At 37.8% G+C, this 18,797-nt stretch overlaps 1 long non-coding RNA gene and 1 other non-coding gene across 5 annotated transcripts in view; one reads left to right on the top strand and one right to left on the bottom strand.

The window, feature by feature from the left end:
- Positions 1–2,967, top strand: part of LOC127483710 (uncharacterized) — a 56,982-nt gene extending 54,015 nt beyond the window's left edge. For all 4 annotated transcript variants that reach the window (XR_011380468.1, XR_011380467.1, XR_011380466.1 and 1 more), the window contains one exon: positions 2,723–2,967. This is a non-coding gene — a long non-coding RNA (uncharacterized lncRNA). The remainder of the gene's footprint in view (positions 1–2,722) is intronic.
- Positions 2,968–17,082: 14,115 nt separating this feature from the next.
- On the bottom strand, positions 17,083–17,187 carry LOC127483885 (U6 spliceosomal RNA). Its single transcript, XR_007910677.1, has one exon. It is a non-coding gene; the product is annotated as a U6 spliceosomal RNA (small nuclear RNA).
- Positions 17,188–18,797: the final 1,610 nt, after the last annotated feature.

Here is an 18,797-nt window from a genome sequence, read left to right as displayed (position 1 = left end):
TCTGCACCTCAATGTTTATTGCAGCTCAGTTCACAATAGCTAAGACATGGAATCAACCTAAATGCCCATCAACAGTAGACTGGATAAAGAAATTATGGGATATGTACTCTATAGAATATTATACAGCAGTAAAAAACAATGAAATCCAGTCATTTGCAACAAGATGGAGGAATCTGGAAAACGTCATGCTGAATGAAATAAGCCAGTCCCAAAGGGACAAATATCATATGTTCTCCCTGATCTGTGACCACTAACTGAGCACCTAAAAGGAAACCTGTTGAAGTGAAATGGACACTATGAGAAACAATGACTTGATCAGCCCTTGCCCTGGCTCTCAAGGACCAACTTACTATTTTATTCCTTTTAGTATTTTTTTTGTTCTACTTAATACCATTGATTGAACTCTTTACTTAATACAGAACTATTATTAGTCATTTAAATTTAACTGAAAAGTGATCCCTGTTAAATATGAGAGTGGGAATAGAGAGGGAGGAGATATATAGTTTGGCACATGCTTACTTGGACTTAAACCTTAATGGTAGAGCTAGAAACATGCCAGGGGATTCATTTAATCCCTTCTAGGTGGTATGTACCAATGCCATTTCATTAGTCAAAGTGATCAATTTCAGTTCACAATTGATCATAATGATAGGACTAAGAGTCAAAGGGATCACACAAACAAGACTAGTGTCTGAAAATACTAACTGATAGAATTAAAAATGAGAGAATGATCCAACATGGGAAGCAGGATACACAGCAGACTCACAGAATGGCAGATGTCCTAAATAGCAGTCTGGCCTCAGAATCACCCCTAAGGCATTTGGATCTGGATAAAAGGCCCATGAGAGTTTCACAGGCATGGAAAGCCAAAACACTGTGACAAAAAAAAAAAAAAATGACCTAAATGAAAGATCTCTGAGTGAGACCCCAGCGGAAAGAACAGGCCATCAAAGAAAGAGGTACCTTTCTCGGAAGAGAGGAGAGAACTTCCACTTTGCCTATGGTCTTTTCTAAATAAGATCGGAGTCGGCAAACTCAAGAGGCTTCCATAGCCTTGGCAGCTCATAACAAGAGCCTAGGGAGATTACTGACACCATAAACAAGAGTGTCAATTTGTTAAGTCAACAATAAGAGTCACTGTGCTCTTACTCCTCATGTAGGATCTCTGTCCTTAATGTGCTGTACAATGTGAATTAATGCTCTAACTAGTACTCAAAAGTACTTTACACTTTGTGTTTCTGTGTGGGTGCAAACTGTTGAAATCTTTACTTAATATATACTAAACCGATTTTCTGTATATAAAGATAATTGAAAATAAATCTTGATGTGAATGGAATGAGAGAGGGAATGGGAGATGGGAGGGTTGCGGGTGTGAGGGAATTTATGGGGGGTAAAAAGCTGATATAATCCATAAGCTGTACTTTGGAAATTTATATTTATTAAATGTAAGTTAAAAAAAAGACATGGACAGAGGATCTGAATGGTCATTGTATACACTTTTAACTTGTTCAGTATCACTTGCCACCAGAGAAATGCTGATCAAAACCACAGTGAGAGGTGAGTGTTTGTTAAGACACCACTTGGTACACTCACACTCTGTACTGGAGTGACTATCTTCCAGTCCCAACTCTGCTCCCAGTTTTAGTTTCCTGAAAGGCTGCAGTTGTTGGCTCAAGTAGTTCAGTGCCTGCCACCCACGTAGAAGACTCAGACTGAGTTCCCAGCTCCAGGCTTCCCCATGGTCCAGCCTCTCTTACATTTCTATGTTGGAAAAGCAAAAGAAACTGATTTGGATCAAAAGTTCTCAAACTAATGTCTAAAGGTTTTCTACAAAAATTTTGATGTTGGGGCAGGGGGTGTGGTGTAGAGGGTGAAGCCACTACCTGTGGTGCCAGCATACCATGTGGGTGCCAGTTTGAATCCCAGTTGCTCCACTTCCGATCCAGCTCTCTGCTATGGCCTGGGAAAAGCAGTGGAAGATGACTCAGGTCCTTGGGCCCCTGCACCCTTGTGGGAGATGTGGAGGAAGCTCCTGGCTCCTGGATGCTGGCTTTGGATTGGCCCCACTTCAACTGTTGTGGCCGTCCAGGGGCGAGCCAGCAGATGGAGGACTTCTCTCTCCCTCTGCCTCTGCCTCTCTGTAACTCTGCCTTTCAAACAAACAAATGAATCTTAAAAAACACTGATGTTCACTTCTTATCTGGATAAAAACCTGAAAAATATTAATATAAGCATATTTTCAATCTCTATGATATTACATAAATGTACTATCACTGGGTAGATTATCTCTAACCAAACAAGGTCAAAATTCATTTTCAGTATTAATGAAAGGTTCACAATAGTTCAAATGGAGAAAATCTGTAGAGTACTTAAATACTCACATCCCAAAAGGTAATTTAATAATGCTGAATTCAGAAGTGCACTCTAATTGTCAATCTCTTATTAATGTTTTAAATACTGGTTTAGTTTTAGCAAAGTAACATTATTATTACTATAAATTTTGTGGTTTTGTACTTTGTTTTTCATAGATTTACTTATTTATTTTAAAGAGTTTCAGAGAGAGAGAGAGGGAGGGAGGGGGGAAGAGAGAAAAAGAGAGAAAGAAAGATATCTTACATCTATTGGTTCACTCAATGGCCAGAATAGGGCTAGATCAAAGCCAGGAGCTCTCTCATCATGGTGGCAGGGGCTAACAACATGAGCCTTCTTCTACTTTTCCCAGGCTATTAGCAGGACCTGGATCAGAAGTGGAGCAGCCAGGACATGAACCAGTACCCAGATGGGATGCCAGCATCACAGGTGGTGGCTTTACCTGCTATAACACGAGGCAAGTCCCTGAACTTTTTGTACTTCAATTGCCAACTTATTCTGGTTTATAGCTGCCTAAACCCTACATATAAGGGAGGGCAAGAATAGTTTGGTATTAGCACATATTACACTTATATTTTAAATAAAAATACTATTTCAACACTGAGGCTGTCATTGAACATTTTGAAAAGTGTCCATTTACAGTTTAAAAACAGAAAATATACATGTATGATGGAATGTTGTATAGCTTTCTAAAGCATAAGTTTGTGATTTTTATCAATTCATATAAATACATATCTGAAATAATGTTAAGTGAAAATAGCGAACACAAAATATGACTAAGACTTCATTATTTTTTTGTCTAAGTGGACATGTGTTTCAGGGATATCACTAATATAACAAGAATGTTATTAATCACTAAGAAACAGTTGAATATCAAATAGGAAAAATTGGCAAATGACATTGTTAGGGTCCAAAAAAGCCCACCGCCCAAGGAACGACTCCAAGAGACTTTTTCTCTCATGCAACCAGCAAAGGGTTAAATTTATTGATCCAACATGTTGGGGCCCTCTGACAAGGACAGGGGAGCAGCGAGGAACTACAGCATAGGGTTTATAAAGGCAAAAACTGCAAAATCGGGAGGGGAGAGAGAATACACGGTTGCTAAGCGGTTGCTAAAATCTTACAATCAGCAATTATGATTTTAAGACATAGACAAATCACATCTTCATTATTAGCCCAGGTAACCCAGGTGCAACCTTTCTACTTTTAAGCTTGAGCAATCATGCTAGGGGGTTTTTGTGCGTAGCCAAGGGTGATGTATTGCACTGCTATTGTCCGACTATTTGAGATCATAGTTTCAGACCAGAGTCTCACGGTGTGTGGGGGGGTGATTTCCCAGAATGCAGTCTCAAGTGCTCCAAAATGGAGTCCCTACTGTCAAGGTGCTACTTCACTCTGTCTCATTTTCACAGCTGCACCAGGAAGGTTTAAACCTGTAAGCTTAAGCTTAACTTTTTACACCCGCACATTTACAATTTTAACTCTTCAACATGAAAACAATATGCAAAAGAAGAAATACATATAAACAAAAACAGTCAAACTCAACCTCCTTACTAATCAAATAAAAAACTGAAGAACAGTAAAATAAGTTTTCATCAAATATTCTATCATAAGGATTCATTTTCAATTATCTTTACAGAAGGAAGATCAACTTAGTATATACTAAGTAAAGATTTCAAAAGACTGCACCCACACAGAAACACAAAGTATAGAGTACTGTTTGAGTAGTAGTTTTAACGTTAATTTGCATAGTACAACACATTAAGGACAGAGAGCCTACATTGGGAGTAAGTGCACAGTGACTCCTGTTGTTGATTTAACAATTGACACTCTTATTTTTGAGGTCAATAGTCACCCTAGGCTCTTGTTATGAGCTGCCAAGGCTATGGAAGCCTCTTGAGTTTGCCGACTCCGATCTTATTTAGAAAAGACCATAGGCAAAGTGGAAGTTGTCTCCTCCCTTCAGAGAAAGGTACCTCTTTCTTTGATGGCCCGTTCTTTCCGCTGGGGTCTCACTCAGAGATCTTTCATTTAGGTCATTTTTTTTTTTGTCACAGTGTTTTGGCTTTCCATGCCTGAAATACTCTCATGGTCTCTTTAGCCAGATCCAAATGCCTTAGGGGTGATTCTGAGGCCAGACTGCTATTTAGGACATCTGCCATTCTGTGAGTCTGCTGTGTATCCTGCTTCCCATGTTGGATCATTCTCTCATTTTTAATTCTATCAGTTAGTATTTTCAGACACTAGTCTTGTTTATGTGATCCCTTTGACTCTTAGTCCTATCATTATGATCAATTGTGAACTGAAATTGATCACTTTGACTAATGAGATGGCATTGGTACATGCCACCTAGAAGGGATTAAATGGAACCCCCTGGCATGTTTCTATCTCTACCATTTGGGGCAAGTCCGATTGAGCATGTCCCACATTGTACATCTCCTCCCTCTCTTATTCCCACTCTTATATTTAACAGGGATCACTTTTTAGTTAAATTTAAACGCCTAAGAGTAATTGTGTGTTAATTAAAGAGTTCAACCAATAGTATTAAGTAGAACAAAAAATACTAAAAAGAATAAAGTATTAAGTTGTTCATCAACAGTCAGGACAAGGGCTGATCAAGTCATTGTTTCTCATAGTGTCCATTTCACTTCAACAGGTTTCCTTTTAGGTGCTCAGTTAGTGGTCACAGATCAGGGAGAACATATGATATTTGTCCCTTTGGGACTGGCTTATTTCACTCAGCATGATGTTTTCCAGATTCCTCCATTTTGTTGAAATGACCAGATTTCATTTTTTTTTTACTGCTGTACAGTATTCTATAGAATACATGTCCCATAAGTTCTTTATCCAGTCTACTGTTCATGGGCATTTGGGTTGGTTCCAGGTCTTAGCTATTGTGAATTGAGCTGCAAAAAACATTGAGTTAGTGTCCCTTTTTCCCCACATCCTCGCCAGCATCTATTGTTGGTAGATTTCTGTATGTGAGCCATTCTAACTGGGGTGTGGTGAAACCTCATTGTGGTTTTGATTTGCTTCTCTGATTGCTAGTGATCCTGAACATTTTTTCATGTGTCTGTTGGCCATTTTGATTTCCTCTTTTGAAAAATGTCTATTGAGGTCCTTGGCCCATGTCTTAAGTCGGTTCTTTGTTTTGTTGTTGTGGAGATTCTTGATCTCTTTGTAGATTCTGGTTATTAATCCTTCATCTTTTGCATAATTTGGAAATATTTTCTCCCATTCTGTCGGTTGCCACTTCACTTTCCTGTTTCTTTTGCAGTACAGAAACTTCTCAATTTGATGCAATCCCAATTGTTAATTTTGGCTTTTGGCTGCCTGTGCTTCCGGGGTCTTTTCCAAGAATTCTTTGCCTGTGCCTATATCTTACAGGGTTTCTCTAATGTTCTCTAATAATTTGATGGTGTTGGGTCATAGATTTAGATCTTTAATCCATGTTGAGTGGATTTTTGTGTAAAGTGTAATGTAGGGGTCTTGTTTCATGCTTCTCCTCGTGGGAATCCAGTTTTCCCAGCACCATTTGTTGAATAGACTGTCCTTGCTCTAGGAATTGGTTTTGCATCCTTGATCAAATATAAGTTGGCTGTAGATGTTTGGATTAATTTATGGTGTTTCTTTTTTTAATTTTTTTAAACTTTTGTTTAATTTTTCAACAGGCAGAGTTAGACAGTGAGGGAGAGAGACAGAGAGAAAGGTCTTCCTTTTTCCGTTGGTTCACCCCTAAGTGGCTGCTACTGCCGGCGCGTTGTGGTGGGCGTGCTGCGCCTATCCTAAGCAAAGAGCCAGGTACCGCCTCCTGGTCTCCCATGCGGGTGCAGGGCCCAAGGACCTAGGCCATCCTCCACTGCACTCCCAGGCTACAGCAAAGAGCTGGACCGGAAGAGGAGCAACCAGGACAGATTCCAGTGCCCTGACTGGGACTAGAACCCGGCGTGCCGGCACCGAAAGTGGATGATTAGCCTATTGAGTCACGGCGCCGGCCTATTTCTGGTGTTTCTATCATGTTCCATTCCAGCTTTGGTGTGGTTAATCTTCTCTCTCTCTCTCTTGTTCTCTCTCTCTCTCTCTCTTTTAATTCAGAAGGGGGTTGGCATCTTTTTTTTCCACCAGAACGGGGAATATTTCATTCCAATTTTTCTTGGTCTATAACGTTTCTATTAAAAAGTCTGTCTTCATCTGATGGAATTCCCTTAGATGTTACCTGGAATATTTATTTTATAGATTTAATAATTCTTTTTATGTTATAATTTTGAGAGTTTACCTACTTATAATGTGTTATAATGAAGATCTTTTTTTATGGCTTTGCAGAGCCTTCTTCTTCTTCTTCTTCTTCTTCTTCTTCTTCTTCTTCTTCTTCTTCTTCTTCTTCTTCTTCTTCTTCTTCTTTTGACAGGCAGAGTTAGACAGAGAGAGAGAGAGACAGAGGTCTTCCTTTTCCATTGGTTCACCCCCTCAATGCCCGCCATGGCTGGTGCACTGCGGCCGGTGCACTGCACCAATCTGAAGCCAGGAGCCAGGTGCCTCCTCCAGGTCTCCCATGAGGGTGCAGGGCCCAAATACTTGGGCCATCCTCCACTGCCTTCCTGGGCAACAGCAGAGCGCTGGACTGGAAGAGGAGCAACTGGGACAGAACTGGTACCCCAACTGGGACTTGAACCCAGGGTGCCAGCGCCACAGGCAGAGGATTAGCCAAGTGAGCTGCAGCGCTAGCCCATAATGAAGATTTTTTAAGTCACGTCTATTTTTTTTCTTGTGTGCCTCATGTATTTGTATGTGCTTATCTTTCTTCAGATTGGGGAAGATTTCTAGTATTCATTGAACATATTTCTATGCCTCTGTTCCTCCCTTGTTCCTCAAGAACTCTCAGAATTCCAATATTTGTTCATTTCATGTGTCCCAAGTGTCTCATTCTACCTTCACTTTTATTTATATTATATTATATATATATATATACATATATATATATATTACCTGGGATATTTCAAAAGGCCTATTATAAAGTTCATATATTCTTTCTTTCTTTTTTTTTTAAAGATGTATTTATTTATTTGAAAGAATTAGGGAGCGAGAGATGGAAAAGACGGAGAAGGAGAGAGATCTTCCATCCACTAGTTCACTCCCTAGATAGCAGTAACAGTTGGGGCTGGACCAGGCGCAAGCCAAGAGTCAGGAGCTTCCTCTGGGTCTCCCACACACTTGAGCCATTTTCCTCTCCTTTTCCCAGTGCATTAGCTTTTCCTGTGCCTTAGCAGGGAACTGTATTGGAAGTGGAGCAGCAAGGACATGAGCTGGCTCCCATATAAAATGCTGGCATTGCAGTGGCAGCTTTACCTGCTACTCCACAATGTTGGTCCTGGGGAGGCACCCCCCCCTTTTCTTTTTGCAACATAGGATGTGGAGTTGCCTACCCCTGCTGCAGTGTGCTTTGTTGCTGTTTCTGCTGGCGTTTTGAACTTCTATGCCATTTAGGTTTCCTCTTTGTTGATTTCAGAGTTCCCCCTTAATCAGTCTTGAAATGTGGTCCTTCCTTTGTTGACCTGGTCCTATCTGTACCAGAGGCAAGCACAAGGCATCTTTATCAGCCTTCTTGAATCCTTCCAGTCGTTAAGTTTTGAACAGAGGTTGGTAAAAATTTCTCAATTCTTTTGAAACTTTAATATTTTTTTCTTCTCATCAAGAAATTAAATTATAGATGTTTTGGCAAATTTTAAGGTTTGCATGTTTGGTAATATATTTCACATTTGATGAGCATATTATGAAAAATCAGGGGGCCAGGATCATGGTGTAGTTAAGCTGCCACTTCATCATGCCAGCCTCCTGTTTGAGAGCCTGTTCAAGTCTTGGCTGCTCCATTTCCTCCCTCCCTCCCTCCCTCCCTCCTTCCCTTCCTTCCTTCCTTTCCAGTTTATTTACTTGAGAGGCACAGTTACAAAGAGAGAGAGAGGAGAGAGGGAAACAGAGAAGGTTTTCCATCCACTGGTTCACTCTTCAAATGGCTGCAACAGCAGGAGTTGGGCCAAACTGAAGCCAGGAGCCATGAGCTCCTTATGGGCCTGTGCCAGAGCACCAGCCCCCTGGCTGCTCCATTTTCAACCAAGCTTTATGCTAATGCACCTGGGAAGGCAGCAGAAGACAGCACAAGTACTTGGGCCCCTGCCACCCATGTGGGAGATCTGGATGGAGTTCCGGGCTTCTGGCTTCAGCCTGACTCAGCCATGGCTGTTGAGTGAACCAGTGGATGGCAGATCTCTCTCCCTTTATCTCTCCCTCACTGTCTGCAATTCTGCCTCTCAACTAAATAAATAAATCTTTAAAAAAGAAAAATCCCATTATTTTTAAAATGTTGTTATTTGATTTTTTTGGACAATCATTGTATGCTTTAGATATGGCAGTTAATCTTAAAAAGTTGTGTGTCTAATTTCTGAAGTCTAACATAAGCTTTGTGTGTGTGTGTGTGTGTGCTTGACTATTGAGTTAGGAAGAACATAAAGTGAGAGGTTATTGTGTGCCTTCCTCTGGGGCACACAATTAGGTTTGGGCAAGGCTGGAGGTTGAGGACCCAACTATTGTTAATAATGCTAGTGGGAGGGAACAATATTCAATGTTCTTAAGTTGAGGGGAGATTGCAAAATGAATAACCACCATTATTAATCCTATGTAGTGGTTTGGTGTTAGGCACTGTCCTAGGGGCCTTGCAATCATGATACCAGCTAATCTAAATTAAAGAACTCCGTGCGCCTGGATATGGTAGCATTACCTCATTTTAAAGATAAGGAAGCTGAGGCAGGCACAGGGAGGGTTAACTGTCTGCCCCAGGTCACATGTTCATCAAGCAGCCTAGGCTTGAGCTGGACTTATTGACTCCAAAAACTTCTTTTTGTTATTCAAAACTGTCCAAGAGAGAACATTAGCCAGCTTGTAATCTTTGATGCCTGTAGATTCCACATTCCTTTATAGATTATGCAATATCAAAATAAAATAATTAATCCATTGTTATTTTAAAAGAAGTATCTTTTAATTTCATTTGAAAATAGTCATTTTTAGCTCTATTTAGGAAAGTACTTTGAACAAGTGGATTTTTAATATATTTGATATCTAATAGTGGATGGAAAAAATGGGTGTTGTCATAGTCTGTAATAACAAGGGTGAAGATTGTATATTTTGAAGATTGCAATGTTTTTCAGTCTATTCAAATTTTCCGAGCAAATGTTTTGATATCCTCATCCTTGGATATCTGTCATTTAAAAGTGATAACATGGACTCTTTAATTTTTCTTTTACTCAGAAACATTTATTTACAAAACCTTAAATTATTTTTCAGATCCATGATCTTAAGCTTTATAGCTTTACTTTATAGCTTTGAGGAGGCCATGTATTATTCATAACTACATTATTACTTACATATGAAAACATTTACTTTCATTCTTTTTTTTTCTTATTAGTTGCTGAAGTGCTGGATGAATTTATTAGCAATGCAATATTTGAAAAGACTGGACATATCAATACTTTTCAGTTGCATTTTATATTAAAATAAATTATATTTGCTGACAAAGCTGTTGAAGAATCTGACATTATATTAGGTAGTTTTATTTTTTTTTCTTTGTGTTTTTCTTTTGACTGGATGAGAGTTGTTACAAAATAGATATGATAGTAAGGGGTTGATATTGAGATATATAATACCCTCTTGGGATTCTTTTCTGGAGGTCTTTGAGGTATTGGCACAGGAAATTAACAGTGAACTCCACTCCAGGAAACACTAGTGCACACTTGATTATGTTTAAGCTGTTTTAAGGAATATACTTGTTGTTTACTTGACTTTTTGAAAATGCAATTTATGGAATGAAGAATCCTTGAGGGATGCTTTATGAAGATATTCACTGATATTTTATGAAAGGTTTGAAAATTTGGAGTTTGATTCTATTTCTTCCTAAGCCTAGAGTTTAAAAGTAATTTAAGAACTAAATAAAGTCTCTACAGGGACCTTTCAGTTTGTCAGCTTACCAATAACATTTTGAAATGCCTCATTCCTATTAAGTACTGCAGTTTTTCATTAGATTTCAATAGCCTTTTTTCTCTTTCTCTCTGATACTTTATACGTTACAGATCTGTACAATTGGAACATAGCATTTTACTCTGGCTTAATCTTAATTGTCTTTCTTAGCACAGCCAAATAACATTTAAAACAATGCTTTGAAGAATATTAACATGAAGAGCAGCCTTTTCAGCCATGCAGAGAAATGATTTTGGAGTGACATTAACTTTAAAATGAAATTCTGTTGGGAAACCCAATAATGGCACATTTTTCTTTCTGTTTTTTGGAAGAGAGACTTTCAAGCTATAATTTTTGACATTCTTTAGGCTCACTCACGCTTTTAGATTGATTCATGTAAGCCAAAATAACTTGGTATTTTAAAGCCTTAAAGTTTAATATTAAGGGTTTTGAATAATGTTCTTCCTGAAAACTGTGTTGGGTATTTCTATTACTTTTGTTATTCTATGCCTTGGAAATGTCTCTCACAAAGACTTTCATAAAGTCACAACTTTTAATCCATTTCAATCTCTTGCACATGAGAATTTCATATTCACTTATATTTTTAATTCAATCCAAAATTATATTTAAACCTTTTTCATTTGGAGAGAAGTTTGATGTCTATAGTTACTTTTTAAAAAGTAAGTTGGAATTTTCAGATTAAATGAACCAAATAAATTATTACGAGCATTATTCTATGCCTTTTCCTGCCTTTTTTTTTTTTAATTTGATGGGTAGAGTTATCGACAGTGAAAGAGAGAGACAGAGAGAAAGGTCTTCCTTCTGTTGGTTCGCTCCCCAAATGGTTGCTATGGCCGGTGCTGCGCTGATCTGAAGCCAGGAGTCACGTGCTTCTTCCTGGTCTCCCATGTGGGTGCAGAGGCCCAAGCACTTGGGCCATCCTCCACTGCTCTCCCGGGCCAAGCAGAGAGCTGGACTGGAAGAGGAGCAACTAGGACTAGAACCCGGTGCCCATATGGGATGCCGGCACCACAGGTGGAGGGTTAACCAAGTGAGCCATGACGCCGGCCCCCGTTTTCCTGACTTTTATATATAGAATTCCAGAAAGCTGAAACATCAAGGAATGATTGCCATTTACTTAGGAGTCTCTCCTGACATTCCCTTTCTAGAATTCCTATCAATATCCAAGGATGGTACACGTTTTAAGTGTTACTTTCTCACTGGTAGATCTTGCTAATATTTTATCTATGCTAAATATTTCATTTACATTAAAACAACAATGATTTTTTTACCTCATGTAATTTTGTGGGGTATCTGGATGGTTCTTCTATTGTATGGGCTTCTTCAATTGGGTTTGTTTTCTTGGCAGATAGTCTAGCCTCAGACTTCAGTGTTGGCTGCTATTTGGGATGACTAAGTCTTCTACATGTGGCCTTTTTCTTCTAGTAGTACCTGTTGGGGGCTAAGCTTCAAAGTGACATGGCATCACTTCCACCACATTCTATTGGTTGAAGCAGCTCATCAGCTTTCAAGGATAGACTGCCTCTTCATGAGAGGAGCAACAATTGTAGCATGTTCTAGATATACATTCTTTATCAGTTCAGTGATTCATGACTTTTCAAGAGCAATGATTTATTAGACAATGATAGCAGAAGCAGAAGCAACAAAGAAGTAAACAGTTGAATTGGATTTCACAGAAAATAAAAGCTTTTGTGCACTGAAAGACACTATCAAGAAACTGGAAAGACATCTACAGAATGGGAGAAGAAATTCACAAATTGTGAATTTGATAAGAGCGTTGAAAGAAAATATTTATTTATTTATTTGTAAGGCATAGTTACAAAGTGACGGGGAGGGAGGGAGGGAGGGAGGGAGGGATCGATCTTCCATCCACTGGTTCACTCCCCAAATGGCCTCAATGTCTGGTGCTGGTCCAGGCTAAAAGCCAGGCGCCCAGAACTCCACATGAGTAGCAGGAGCCCAAGTACTCAAGCTATGTTCTGTTGCCTCCCCAAGCACATTAGCAGGCAACTGGATCAGAAATGGAGCAGCTAGAACTCAAGCCAACATTCATGTGGGATGCCTGTGTTACAGGCAGTAGCTTAACATGCTGTGTCACAACACCAGCCCTGATAAGAGTCTTTTTAGCTGGGACATGTAAAGAACTTTTACAACTTAACAATGAAAAACAACTCAATTAAAAAAATAAGCAAAGGATTTGAATGTAAATGTTTCCAAAAAAGGTATATAAATATACAAATGGCAAATGAACATAAGAAAAGATACATATTATTAATCACTGGGAAATGTAAATAAAAAACACAGTGTGATTCCACTCCACACACAAGTGTTGGCATAGATGTTGGTAACTGAAACTCATGCACTGGTGGTATGAATCTAAAAGGTACAGTTGCTGTAGAAAACAGTTTGTCAGTTCCCTAAAATGTTAAGCACAGAATTACCATATTACACAGCAATTCCATTTCTAGGAATATATGCTCCGAAGAATTGAAAACAAGTGCTCAACAATATCTTATATATGAATTTTCATAGCAGTACTACTCACAACAGCAAAAAAGGTGCAGACAACCCAAAGGTACATTAAGTGATGAATGTGTGAACAGAATGTGGTGTATATATACAATGGAGTATAGCAAGAAACTGGAAAGACACCTACAGAATGGTGTCTTTCCAGTTTTTTGCTATACTCCATGAAAAACCATGTGTCTTCATAAGAAGATACTCAGGCTTTCTGGAAGGATCAAAAGAAAAGTACAATAGAATTGAGTCAACATAGTGGTCACAGTCAAGGATATACGCTAAGTCATGAAGCAACCATCCTACTACCGTAGAAGAGTGCTGGGCCAACATCAGCATGACTACCTCCCCAGACCCTAGGTACCTCTAAATGTGTTAGCAATAAATGTCTGTCATTTTTTGCTTCTGAAGTTTTCTAATTTGTTTTGATGTCTGTACATCAACATTAATGTATTTCATTGAATCTTTAAAAATGGTTAAAATGGCAAATTTTATGTTATATGTATTTAACAGCACAAAAAATGGGACACAGGAAACGGACTGAAGAGTTCTTGAATGGTCAAAGTTTATCAATATGAACATTAAATTTAGCCCCAGAAAGAATAATGGCTATAGCATATAAAAGTATTTCAAATATGTGAAAATATTGAATTCATAATAATATTAGAAATAAAAATTAAAGAGAAAAAACTGATTTATCACAATTAAGGCAACTCTTAAACCAATATAAGAATTCAGTTTTAAAGGGTATACAGCAATGCCAGTTCCTAGGTTAGATATTTAGATGTAAATGTCATTTTGGGAGACAACTGGGGAGATTCTGAGGGAAAAAATATAACCTTGTGATCAAGCTTGCCAATTGTTTTCTAATTGTCATTTTTCCTTTTTCCCATTTAGAAATAAAATAAAAGTGATATGTGTGCTGAGTTCAGGATCTGATGATAAGAGATATTTATTCTTATTTATACAACTTGTTTTGGGTTTTCCATATGGCCTCATTTTTAACTTGTTCCTCACAAAACCTTGTTTGACAGCCAGGCTAGTGGAGAGTGTCGTGCACACACATACCCAGATGTAGTTAGAATGAGATACTGAGGAAATAGTGGAAAGACAAAGTAGCACAGTAAAAGAGAGCTAAATAGAAATACTACATCTCCAACTTATGATGGGTTAAGTTAATGATATTTAAACTTTACAGCAGTGTGAAAATGACACCCTTTCAGTAGAAATTGTACTTTGACTTTCAAATTTTGGGGCTTTCCTGGGACTAGCAATATACAATGTAGTGTTTCTAGTGAAGATGGCCACTGGCAGTGAACTGTGGCTCCCAACCAGCCATATGATCACATATACTAAGCCATAGGCATTCATAGTGCCCTGTGTTGTTAAGCTATGACTTTTGGTAGGTTAGATGTATTAAATTCATTTTTGACTTAAGCAGAATTTCAACTTATGATGGGTTTCTTGGGATGTAATCCCATTGTAAGACAAGGAGCATCTGTATTTTTCTATTTAAAACATCCAAGATTTTAAAAAACTAAAGGAAGTGTGTGTTAAAATGTTTTTCATAGGAGTTGAAAGAAATATATGAATTTATAAGGGGACTTCTGTGGTTCTGATCTTAGTGAAGAATTTATAATGAAAAGTCTTTTAGTTGTTGAAACATCTGTATAAAATGCATTAAAATTATATATTTAATATGAATTTTATTTTACTTTTAAAAGTATTGTTTATTTATTTGAAAGACACACAGAGAGAGACAGAAAGGTGGAGAAAGAAAGAGAGGGAAAACTCTTACCTGCTTGTTCCTTTTCTAAATACCTTCAATGGCCCGGGCTGGACTGAGGTGGGTGCCAGTAGCTAGGAACTCAATCAGATCTCCCACATTGGTGACAGGAAACTAACTCCTTGAGCCCCTACCCCTGCCTCCCAGGGTTTGCATTAGGAGATAACTGGAATCAGGAGTCAGACCCGGGGATTGAACCAAGGCACTCCAATGAGTGGCATGCATGTCCTAACCAGCATCTTAACTGCTAGACCAAATGCTTTCTCATTTTATGGATGGAATTTCTTAGAGAACCCTTTAATTTAGAAAGAAAAGTTAAGCTTTAGCTACTTGTACACATTTTGTTCCACAGGAAACATTCTAGATGTATAGCTTTCTGATGAAGTGGCTTAAAGCTGAGTAACCTGAGCTAAGGTAACAAGAGGATGTATTTATATATCTTAGGTCAGTGTTTCCAACTGTGTTTTGTAGTGGTAGGACTGAAGAGGGCTCTACAAATGTTTGATTTCAATTTGGTTTAAATGCTAAAAATGTTTTAATTCTTAATAAAACAAGTGTTATAAAATATTTCCCTGAAATCTATGCTTTAGCTAAGAGAATTCTGAGGGTGTGGTGTTTGCTGTTATAAAACTGATTATGGTTAATTTCCCACATGGTTAATGGCTGTTTTATGCAACTAAAACAAGATACAAAAACAGATTCTATCTGGGACTGGTGTGACCCAAATTGGTGGCTGTAATCATCAATTTAAAATTTGTGGGAGTTCATGTATCCAACTTCATTTTCTATAAATTATCACAAATAAAATATCACTTTATGTACTACAGTTGAGGGCAGAATTTTACTTCACAAGAGGGTTTCATTGCTAAAAAAAAAAATCCCATTTGAAATCACTTTCTTAGATTTCCCCTGTAGAATATTTCCCTGTAGAATATCAATGGTCCCCACTGGGCACTGGACAGGAATTATCAGACAGATAATTTCTCATTGAGATGGATAGCCTGTGTCTGAAAGGAAGGCACCTTTCTGTTGACTGAAAGAAGATCAATGTGATCAATATACCAGGAGCACAGGCAGTGAAGATGCTAGTCAGAGCCTAATTTGTATTCCAAGGTTGGTTGGGCACCACCCAACTTTGCCTTCACTTGGGCGCCTGAGTCAGAGCAAAGCTTTCCTTGGACTACACGGGGATGCATTCAAGAGCTAAGGAGGATCTTGGTTGATTGAGAAGTCTGTGCCTTAAAAAGCAGTACTATCCTTGCCTAGATAATTTTGAGAGGTTAGATGGTTAACATCTGTATTTATCACTGACTAACCTTGACATTGATCACTAAACAGAATTTTTTGGGATTATATATTTATGGTCTTATCCCTAAAAGTTTGTGCGGATTGGCAGCCTAACTTTGGGAGTTTGTTAGAAATGTAGAATACAGGCATTACCTAAACCTATTGAATCTGAATACTTACTGTAAAAAGATCCTCAGATGATTAACAAGTATATTGAAATTTGGGAACCATTGTATTAAAGGTTAGTAGCAAGGGAAAATCCAGGGCAATTTGTTAAATAAATAGGTTAAATAGAGATTCAAAAATACCTTGGCAGCTCATGACAAGAGCCTTGGTGATTACTGACATCATAAATAAGAGTGTCAATTGTTAAATCAACAACAGGAGTCATTGTGCACTTACTCCCCATGTAGGATCTCTGTTCTTAATGTGTTATACTATGTAAATTAACAGTGTAACTAATACTCACACAGTACTTTATACTTTGTGTATCTGTGTGGGTGCAAACTGTTGAAATCTTTACTTAGTATATACTAGTTGATCTTCTGTATATAAAGATAATTGAAAATGAACCTTGATGAAGAATGGGATGGGAGAGGGAGTGGGAGATGGGATGGTTGCGGGTGGGAGGGTGGTTATGGGGGGAAAAAGCCACTATAATCCAGAAGTTGTACTTTGGAAATTTATATTTATTTAATAAAAGTTAAAAAAAGCTTAAAGTAAATTAAAAAACCATCTCCCTAGATGACCAAATTTCCAATTTTAGTTTTATTATCAATACTTGTATTTAAATATTTGCCTGTCAATGTCTTCCTACGTGTATAAAAGCTTCACTATTCCAAACAAATGTTGTGACAATTACAAGGGATAATTTTTAATTTTCCCAGGTTATCATGAGTCTCATTCAGTGCTGAAAATATTGCTAAGTCTGGTTCTTTTAATTTGTTTTATTTTTTCTATTTTTATTTTTTATGGCAGTCATTATATACTTATGAATTTGTTTTCAATTTATGTTTTCATTTTTAAATTTCTTATTCAGGTGCTAATTTTCTTTTTAACTTGCATGTCATAATTGTACATATATATGGGGTAGATTGAAAAATATGGACTGCTTTATGAATTTGAATGACATCCTTGCCCAGGGCCATGTTTATCTTCTCTGTCTCATTCCAACTAAGTATATGTGCTGCTGAAGTAAGTACCAGGTGCTAATTTTCATAGGAACTTGTGGACTTCCACGAAACTTTAGAATGATCTACTTGCAACATAGATATGAAATAACATAAAAAATGAAGAAAATACTAAAAGTTTTGAAACATATATTTGATAGTATGACAGGTCTACTCCAAAAGCCTTATTAGGCATAAGCCAAATGACCAAGTTGATGGGGGTGCTAGTTTTTTTTTTTAAATGAGTTTAAAAGATTTAAACACATTTTTAACCTATAAATTACAATTTATAAAACACATTTTTGAAAATCTCAGGTGTGATTTTAAGCTGCTTTTTTCCCCAGCTGATTTCAAAATATGCTATCTCCAGAAACTTTGCTTTTCCATCTGTGTGAAAATAATCTGTTATGGAATTTTGCTATTTGAGAATTCAAATTTCAGTTGGGTTTAATGTACCTTGCTCTGAATTGTGTGTGGCATTGGAATGTCAACATTTGGAATGATGGGCAGTATTCTTGTCTGTTGGATTAGCTATAAAGGCACACCTTTTATGGTATTCAGATTGTGATTGATTTTGTATAATTAATCACTTCCATCTAGCACCATTAAACTTGAAAGTTTTCACAATACTTTAAGATGTATTATTTATTTAATGGAATTCTGTGTGATAGTTTTCATTATCTCAATTATAGAAGAAATCTGTCCAAGAATGATTAATTATATGGCTCAAAGAAAGTAAATGGTAGAACACAGAGGGGCTTGAATCAAGATTACTTGACTTCTGATTTAATACTTTCTTTGCCATACAATTTTTCTTCCTTTCATGTGGATTTTGTTTATTACAGAATTTCCTTAAATGCTATGTGCTCTAATATATAGGAATCAATTGCATTTAATTCAACAAAATTAATCTTTTAATATAAATTGTGTTATCTTTTGCCCTAATTATAACCAAGGAGGAAACTTTACTAAGTGTAAAATTTTCTCCACTCAATTCAATTATAATTTGCCTTTTAATTTAATAATCTAAAATCTTAAAACAAAGAAGAATATGCAACTTTTCTTAATGCTTTTTTTTTTATTTTTTTGACAGACAGAGTGGACAGTGAGAGAGAGAGAGAGAGAGAGACAGAGAGAAAGGTCTTCCTTTGCCGTTGGTTCACCCTCCAATGGCCGCCGCGGCCAGCGCGCCGTGGCCAGCGCACTGTGGCCAGCGCACCGCGCCTATCCAAAGGCAGGAGCCAGGTGCTTCTCCTGGTCTCCCATGGGGTGCAGGGCCCAAGCACTTGGGGCCATCCTGCACTGCACTCCAGGGCCATAGCAGAGAGCTGGCCTGGAAGAGGGACAACCGGGACAGAATCTGGCGCCCCGACCGGGACTAGAACCCGGTGTGCCGGTGCCACAAGGCGGAGGATTAGCCTAGTGATCCATGGCGCCGGCTTCTTAATGCTTTTTAAAAATGGGTTCATACTTGAGGTGGCATTCATTTTCGATTTATTACCACATTATAAAAGAAATTCTATGCTACTTACAGGGAAATTCAGGAAATAGATAATAAATAATGGTTGTTTGTAGTAATTCAAGGGCATTTTTAATAAGTTATGTCAAACCATCTGATACTTTTCCTTAGAGTCATTTTTCAT

This window comes from Oryctolagus cuniculus, chromosome 12, assembly GCF_964237555.1.
Source record: "Oryctolagus cuniculus chromosome 12, mOryCun1.1, whole genome shotgun sequence".
Lineage (NCBI taxonomy): Eukaryota > Metazoa > Chordata > Mammalia > Lagomorpha > Leporidae > Oryctolagus > Oryctolagus cuniculus.
Note: the sequence above shows the minus strand (reverse complement) of the source record. Positions and strands in the feature narration are given on the sequence as shown.